Here is a 7,812-nt window from a genome sequence, read left to right on the forward strand (position 1 = left end):
TACAGATACACAGTCGGCGGCCGCAGGACGCTTGCCCAACACAAGATGGCGGCGTGTCCAGTGTTGCCAGATGAGCAAAAGTTGGCCAAAAACGTTCAGCCAACTACCGGCAAATGATAGGGAATTAGTCGGCACTCAACGCTCGGGCAACCACACGGGGACCATCGCAGGGCCATGGTTGGCTACCCACTGGCTTGGCCGGTGACGTATATGCCAGACGCACGCGCAGTAGGCGCGGGGAAATTGCGGACGAAACGCTCGATCGACGTACGTTTCATATTATCCCACTATTTTTTTTACGAATACGCTGCGCGCATGACTGCATGCATGTTGAGCCTAACATGCATGCAGTCATTATCAATCAATTATGAATCATTATTATCAATTTATCAATCGGTGAAATGTAATGTGTAAGCAATACGCAGGTGCGATGCTGCAGCACCAATTTCGGTTTAATGCTGAGCATTTAAATAATTGTCGGACGAGTGCAGTTTCATCGAGAGATAAAAGGAAAGTCCCGTAATTCTGACACCAAACGAAACCGAAACTCAAAAGTTTCGGTTTCGATGTTTATTTAAATTGGCAAGCAATTGTTTTTTTATGTAGACCTAGTGAGGCAAAGTAAATTTTAACTTGCATAATTTGAGAAAAATGAATAAAACAACATATTTATTGTATTCTTTGTTCCTTGCGAACATATTTTTGGCAGCACATCTACGAAAGCGCGGTGTCAATCACAACGACTGAATTCGCGACGCGATGCTCTTCCCGCGCTTTTCACACTCATGCTCTCGTAGCGGCGTAGCTGGCAAAGTGCTTCGTTTGGATTTGAAGCATTGGTTGTTCCTGCAGTGCCGTGTCTTGGCCTTTCACCATGACAACACCACCTGACCTAAACGTTGGAAGGTAAGACCTCATCATGGAGCGGTTCTTGAGGGCGAAACGTCGCCGAGAACTTTATCTGGCGAAGGCGGGCAGCGTTGGTGTTTGCAGCAAGTCGCAGAAGACGCAGAGGCGGCAGCATGCTCTGAGACATTCCCCCATTTGCAATCCGACAATCCATCACGTTTAGCAATTGTTGGAAACGATAGATTTGCACCGTTCGGGGACAGCTTAGGGCAAGCATATGCAGCAGTGAATACTTTTGAATCCTCTGTCGTGGCAGCTGAGGCACAGTGTTCAAGTGCAGATCAAGCTGAGTCAGTTGGAAGTGACTTGCACGGTCGAAGCACTGGTCCCGTGGAGCCTTATGAACGTGACTTTTTTGATGCTCCCGACAATGCCGAGTGTCCAGAGGGGATAAGGAGCCAGTTGAGGACTTGGGCTGTGAAGTATCATATCAGGAGAGCGGCAGTTAATTCACTGCTCGAGATTCGTAGGCCGCACTTCACTGATCTTCCTAAGACACAGTATGCTCTAGTGTCCACTCGACAAAGCGTGCCACTTGAACAACTCGGCAGTAGTGAGTACGTTCATTTTGGCCTTCAGAGAGGCTTATTGCGTCCATTGGACATGTGGCATTCGGCTCCAAGTAATGGAGCCGGAAATTCTTCAGCACACTGGTGAAGAATTGTCATGCTGTGCTAAATATGCTGGTCATTTTATCAGCCATATATTCTTCAGTACAATACATTTGTCCCAGGTGGTGGAAATTCCTGGAGCCCTCCACTAAGGTGTCCCTCATAGTCCAGCTGTTGCTTCTGGGGCATTAAACCCCGCAATGTTTTCCCAGGAAAAAAAATTTTGAGTGCTTCGAGATTCTATTCTATTTAATCTACTTTGTCATGAAAAAGTTTCTTATTCATTCTTAATTTTGGCACTGCTGTAACGTGGACGTAATGAAATGCAGGTTTTAAATGATTTGCCTGTATTTAAGGGTAAATATGCATGTTGGCGGTAGTGTAGCTGTTTTATTGTTGGCTTAGATTGCCTCATTAAAGCAACTTGTTAACACAGTTGCTACTGTATACTACATCAGGTTTCATGCAATTGTACAAATATTGAATTTCTAATACTGCTTGCAATTGTTTAGTGCTATTTATAATGGTACACACAATGCCAAATTTTTCAGTATATAATGCCCTGATTTTAGCTAAAACATTTATAATACTGTTGTGAAGACATTGAAGACTGCCCACAAATATATCATAATGGATGCTATGTACAAAGGGCAGATATTCTAGTTTATTGCATTTTGTCCTCATTGCCGCACGTTATTTTCGGTTCAAAGTGAATATTGCAATGGTTGTAAAATATAGTGCTGACTGCTGTTATATCCGAGTCTGGACTACAAAGCACTGGATTATTTGGTTGGAATATCACTGCTGAGCTGGTTTCAGCCTTTTTGAAGTGGTGGCATTTGTTTTTGCTCTCTTCTTTTATCGTAGCCTGCCTGAGAGCACACTACCCTGAACAAGCAACCTTGAAGAATAGCAGCGCTGTTATAAAGCGCTGGCTGATTGGCGCGCAGGATCTGGAGGGTGGCCGCAGCCAGAGGCGCCAGCCGACTCGAGCAAGGGAGGCAGTGGGCACAGAAGAATAAGACTTCACTTCACTTTCTTCACTTTAAAGACCCCTTCGGGGAGTATTACATAAGGGGTGGCTTAATGTATTCAACAATCATAAATATGCGGCAGTCATAAACAATCATATTCAGCAATCTTTGAAGTATGATACAAATGGTTACAGCGGATAAGAATGAAGGTGGGCACGTGATGGCGGCAACATCGGCGGGGAGGGCATTCTAGTCAACAATGGTGCGGGGAAAAAAGAACTGAAAAAGTAGCAGTACGCGATAGAGCCCGGGCGATCTGAAATGGGTGTGCGGTGAGATATGCGGGTCGGATGAGAACTGTAAGGTGTTTGATTCTGAGTACTATGGAAAAACTTGTGGAACAAACACATGCAGGCGACGCGACGGCGAACTTCAAGGCTTTCGAGACCGGAAGTATTCTTTAGAGATGAAACGGTGATTGTATATGAATAAGCAGAATGAACGAAGCGAATGGTGCGGTTTTGAACTGATTCGAGTGCATTTGTTAGGTATATTGGTGTGGATTCCAGATGGGACTGGCGTACTCGAGTTTAGGTCTAATAAGGGTTTTGTAAGCTAGAAGTTTCACTTGCTGTGGTGCATGACGAAGGTAATGGTTTAGGAATCGTAGAGATCTATTGGCAGATGATATGATTGTGGTAATGTGTATTCGCCAAGAAATATCGGTACAGAGTGTACATCGAGCTACTTGAATGATTGGACGCTTTCTATTGATGAGTTGGCAACTGTATAGGAAAAAACAAGGGGGTTGCGTTGACGCTGAAATGAGACTAGTTTGCATTTTTTAGCGTTTAGTGTCATTAGCCAGAGGTCACACCATTCATGGATGCGGTTGAGCTCATTTTGAAGAGCCACTTGTTCAGAAATGTTAGTAACGGTACAATAAATTACACAGTCATCAGCGAATATGCAAATTTTACACGATACTTGTGGCGCCAGATCGTTAATATATATTGGGAATAAAAGCGGGCCGAGCACAGATCCCTGCGGAGCACCGGATGTTATGGGGAGAGTGCCTGAGTTGTGATTGTTAATAGAAACAAACTGAGAACGGTTAGCTAGGAATTCTTTAATCCAGTCTAGAATATTAGGGTGCAAATTTAGAAAGGCTAGTTTCAGTGATAGGCATTGGTGTGGTACCCTGTCAAAAGCCTTCGCGAAATCTACAAATAATGCATCGGTCTGTATGTTACGGTCGAGGCTAGCAAGCAGGTCGAAAGTGAAGATTGCCAATTGGGTATCGCAGGAAAGTCCCCTACGAAACCCGTGCTGAGCCGGATGAAGAAAGTTGTTAGAATCTAGGAGGTTTACGACATGGGAATAGATATATGACATGTTTCATGATTTTGCAAGGCACACTGGTTAAGGAGATGGGGCGATAATTACACCTGATTTGTGGACCGGAATGACCCTCCCCACCTTCCAGTCATCCGGTAGCATTCCTGTTGAAAGTGATTGTGAATAGAATATTAATAAAAGATTAATAAAAGGCTGAAATGTGTTTGGTGTTTTTCAATATTGTGTAAGATTGCACAGTACGCGTGCGTTTACAGCAAGTGGAACTGCTTGTATGCTGATGTCTGCATAAAGGAACCCATTAATAATTGCTGCAAGTTCGTCTTCATTGTTTGTGTCTCCTCAAGATGCCTGTGCATACAGGTCGGATTCCTCATGGCCAAAATTTAGTTTTCAAATGTCATATATAGATAAGGTAACCACGATTTGTCATTCATTCACAATCTAGCAGGGCGCTGGCTGGCGACGGCAAGGTCGGCATACGGCCTCGGCCCTATGTTGGCAGCCAGAGGTCGGCCGGTGTGAGGCCAATCACCAATCCCGACCTCGGCCCAACCTAGTTTGCCAAGCTAGGGCCAAGGCCGGCTGCCGACTTTGGCCCAACATAGGGCCGAGGTCGTTTTTTCAGTTGGGTATCCACGTAGCACTCTCTCACGTATCTTTTACGAAGCGTTGATTCAGATGGAACGTGCTGCTTAGTGTACTTTTTCAGGAAGCTCCGAAGATCACTGTTGGTTATTTTCCACAACTGATATCTGCTGCGAAAAATTCCTGACACAACTCTTTCACAAATGACGATTCCTTTGCTGTCGAACTACTGCTGAAAGCCTCTTCCAGTAGGAGCTGTGATGTCCCTTCTTTTGTTCGCTTCATGTTTGCAATATGCTTGTTGGTAGCGACGTGTTGCGCTACAAGGCATCGCTTGTCACTTAATACTGAAGTTTTGCACGCTTTGCAGAAAAGTACAGTCCATCAACTGAAAAAGCATCTCCAAACTGCGAAACCCACCGGCTGCAACGAGTGCCTCTCGGTGCCTTTTCTTTCGGCATGTCAATACGAAATGAAATGGAGAGTGCTGATTAAGCAAAGGTTGTGAGCCCGTCCAAACTGCGAAACCCGCTGGCTGCAACGAGCGCCTCTCGGTGCCTTTTCTTTCGGAATGTCAATACGAAATGAAATGCAGAGTGCTGATGAAGCAAAGGTTGTGAGCCCGTCAAGTCATTGTCATGTGTTCTGGAAGCGGCAGGCAAAGAAGTATTCTCTGGGGAGGGGTAGGCGGCTGAGAGACGACCGAGCGATGGGCAAGCAGTGAGAGTGCAAGTGTGCGAGCCTTGCGCACGCTGAGGCGACGACTCTTGGCTGGATGGAGCGCGTTCAGGCGATGGTCTCCTGCTGGACGACGCCAGTTCAGGTGTCGGGTTTCACTCAAGGCGATTATATAACCTCTTTTTTTTCACCGGAACAGCGCGCACTAAGACATAGACACGAAGGGAGACACGACACACACGAGCGCTGCTCCGACACGAGCGTGTCTCCCTTCGTGTCCGTGTCTTAGTGCGCGCTGTTCCGGTAAAAATGAGTTACCAACTTGCCCAAGCATCTGTTTTAACGTATATAACCTCAATGCAACAAGCCTATTGTGCTTCGTCCAGTCCTGTATTGTCTTGTTATTTTTACACTCAGCGCATTTCTACTACAAATCTAAAAATATATAACCTCTTTGGTTGCGCTAGTTACACTTCGAGAAAAACTTTTGGCGAGACCCACATCTTTACCATACTTAGAAAATTTCTCAAAATTGAAAAACAGCAGTGAGGACCGAAATGCCGAATTTGAGCAATTATAGGCAACAGGTTTGATTAAATAGGTAGTATTTCCCAAAAAATGGCAAAAAGGCAGGCAGGTGCAAAAATCCCCCATTTAGGCATTTATATGCATGTTTAGGCAAATGCCTAAAGTTCCGAGCCCCTAGTAATAGCATATATAAGCTCAATATGTACATCCAGCTATATACCCTATTTATGAGACTCATGCTGGGGCCAGTGGTGCTGCCCACTCAGTGCAGTTATTTAATTTCGACCGCAGTGACAGTACAGATGAAGAACACATTTTAGTAGGTTAAGCTGCTGATAGCTCTTGATACAAGAAGCATATTAGTTATGCCTTGTTCGTCGAATATGCAAATTTTCACATCGATCCATGGGTGCAGTTGGACAGACCAATTGGGTGCAATTGGTAGAACCAATTATGATCACCAGTTGGAAACTATGTTGATCCAACTGTAACATCATTTTAGTTTTAACCAGCTGAAACTCAATTTGTCCTGGAAATCCAATTGGTTCCAATTGTTTCTTTACCAGGGCAAGCCAATATCCTAAACCAGTACATAAAATGCTGCAAATTATTGAAACATAAGCAAACCTAGCTATTACGAGCTATTTCAAAACTTTTAAGAGAAATAACCAGTTAACATTGTTTAAGAACATGGCTCTTAACCATGATGCACCTTCGAAAAGTTATGCATGATCTAGCTAAAATTAATTCTGAACATCAAGCTGACACAGTGTTAATAGATTTTGCCAAGGTTTTTGATCCCATCCCGCATCCTTTGCAAATGCAAGGATTTAAGCTTTCGATATCACCTCTGAAACCATTTCTTGAACTGCAACCTATCTCTCCGATAGCGTCCAGGCATTAGCCTATGTAATGCTAAATCCAAACGCATCGATGTATACTCTGGTGTACAACAAGGTTCGGTGCTAGCTCCTATAGTGTTTGCTATATGCATTAACAGCTTTCATTCTTCCATACAATCAAGCGTACAAAAAAGGAAATTCTTATAGCCGGTTGCATGGCTTACACACTAGCTGGGAAGTAGAACTGATGGCAAGTACGTAATTCGTAATTTTCTTCAGAATGGCTTACATCTTGGTAATTAATAAATGGGAGATTTAAATTAATATCAAGAAAATATACCTTGAGTTCAACCAGGCCTGCATGCGAGCCCCGTTTTAATAAAGACCACTCAGTCATACTACTCAGTTAATTTTTGCTCACATGATAATTGAGCTGTAGCTGTTATGAATCACAACTACAAGCATGCATAATGAAACAAAGCACATATTTCGTAAAATGTCACAGTTACGCTATGGTGCATTAGTAAGATTTGGCTTACTGCTCGAGAAGGGGCAATGAAGGACGAAGATGCCTAAGTGTGGCTCGACTGTGTGGTGTCAATTTAAGCCCAATTTTAAAGGAACAGTCTGCTGTGAGCAACGAGTTGAAAAATATTAGCTGGCATATCCTTGAAGACTTTTCTCTATTAATGTTAACAACATTAATCAGCACACAACTACATGGTTGCGACAGGAATTCTTATTCTAAATTGGGCCAGAAAATGGGGCCAGAGATGACGGTGGTGCCACATTCAGCTTAAACTTTGTAGCTCTTCTTGGATCTTCTAATAGACAAGTTGGAGTGGAGAAACTGCATTTTAAGCATAGAACTAAGAGAAATAGAGTGCTTAGACAGGGTTACTTTTGTTGGAAAAACTTCACCTGAATTCTTTTTTTTCTCTTTTAACTGGTAATTGTTTCTCACACTGTTTAGCCTAGCTTTTTTATTTTCTAAGATTTTTTTAAATGCAGACTGCGACTATGTTGACAGTGATGCTCACCACCAGTGCCGCTGCTGGCGAAAAATGGTTACAGATATATATGATAGCTACCAGCGGTCTTGTTTTATGGGTAGTTTTTAAAACCACCCAAGTGCTTTAAACTACTTATAGTTTAAGGCAACCTATTCACCTTGGTTAATGTCAGGCCCATTACTGCCTAGACGGCGGGCAATCGTTGCATCTCTAATGAGAGGGTTCATAGATGCTGACCACCACTGGAAGTAAAAGTATGTAATAATTAAACTTTTTATTTCCTGAATTGTTAGTGACCTCTCTAGGTGGGGTC

Source organism: Amblyomma mixtum, chromosome 3 (genome assembly GCF_055824585.1).
Source record: "Amblyomma mixtum isolate Tamu chromosome 3, ASM5582458v1, whole genome shotgun sequence".
Lineage (NCBI taxonomy): Eukaryota > Metazoa > Arthropoda > Arachnida > Ixodida > Ixodidae > Amblyomma > Amblyomma mixtum.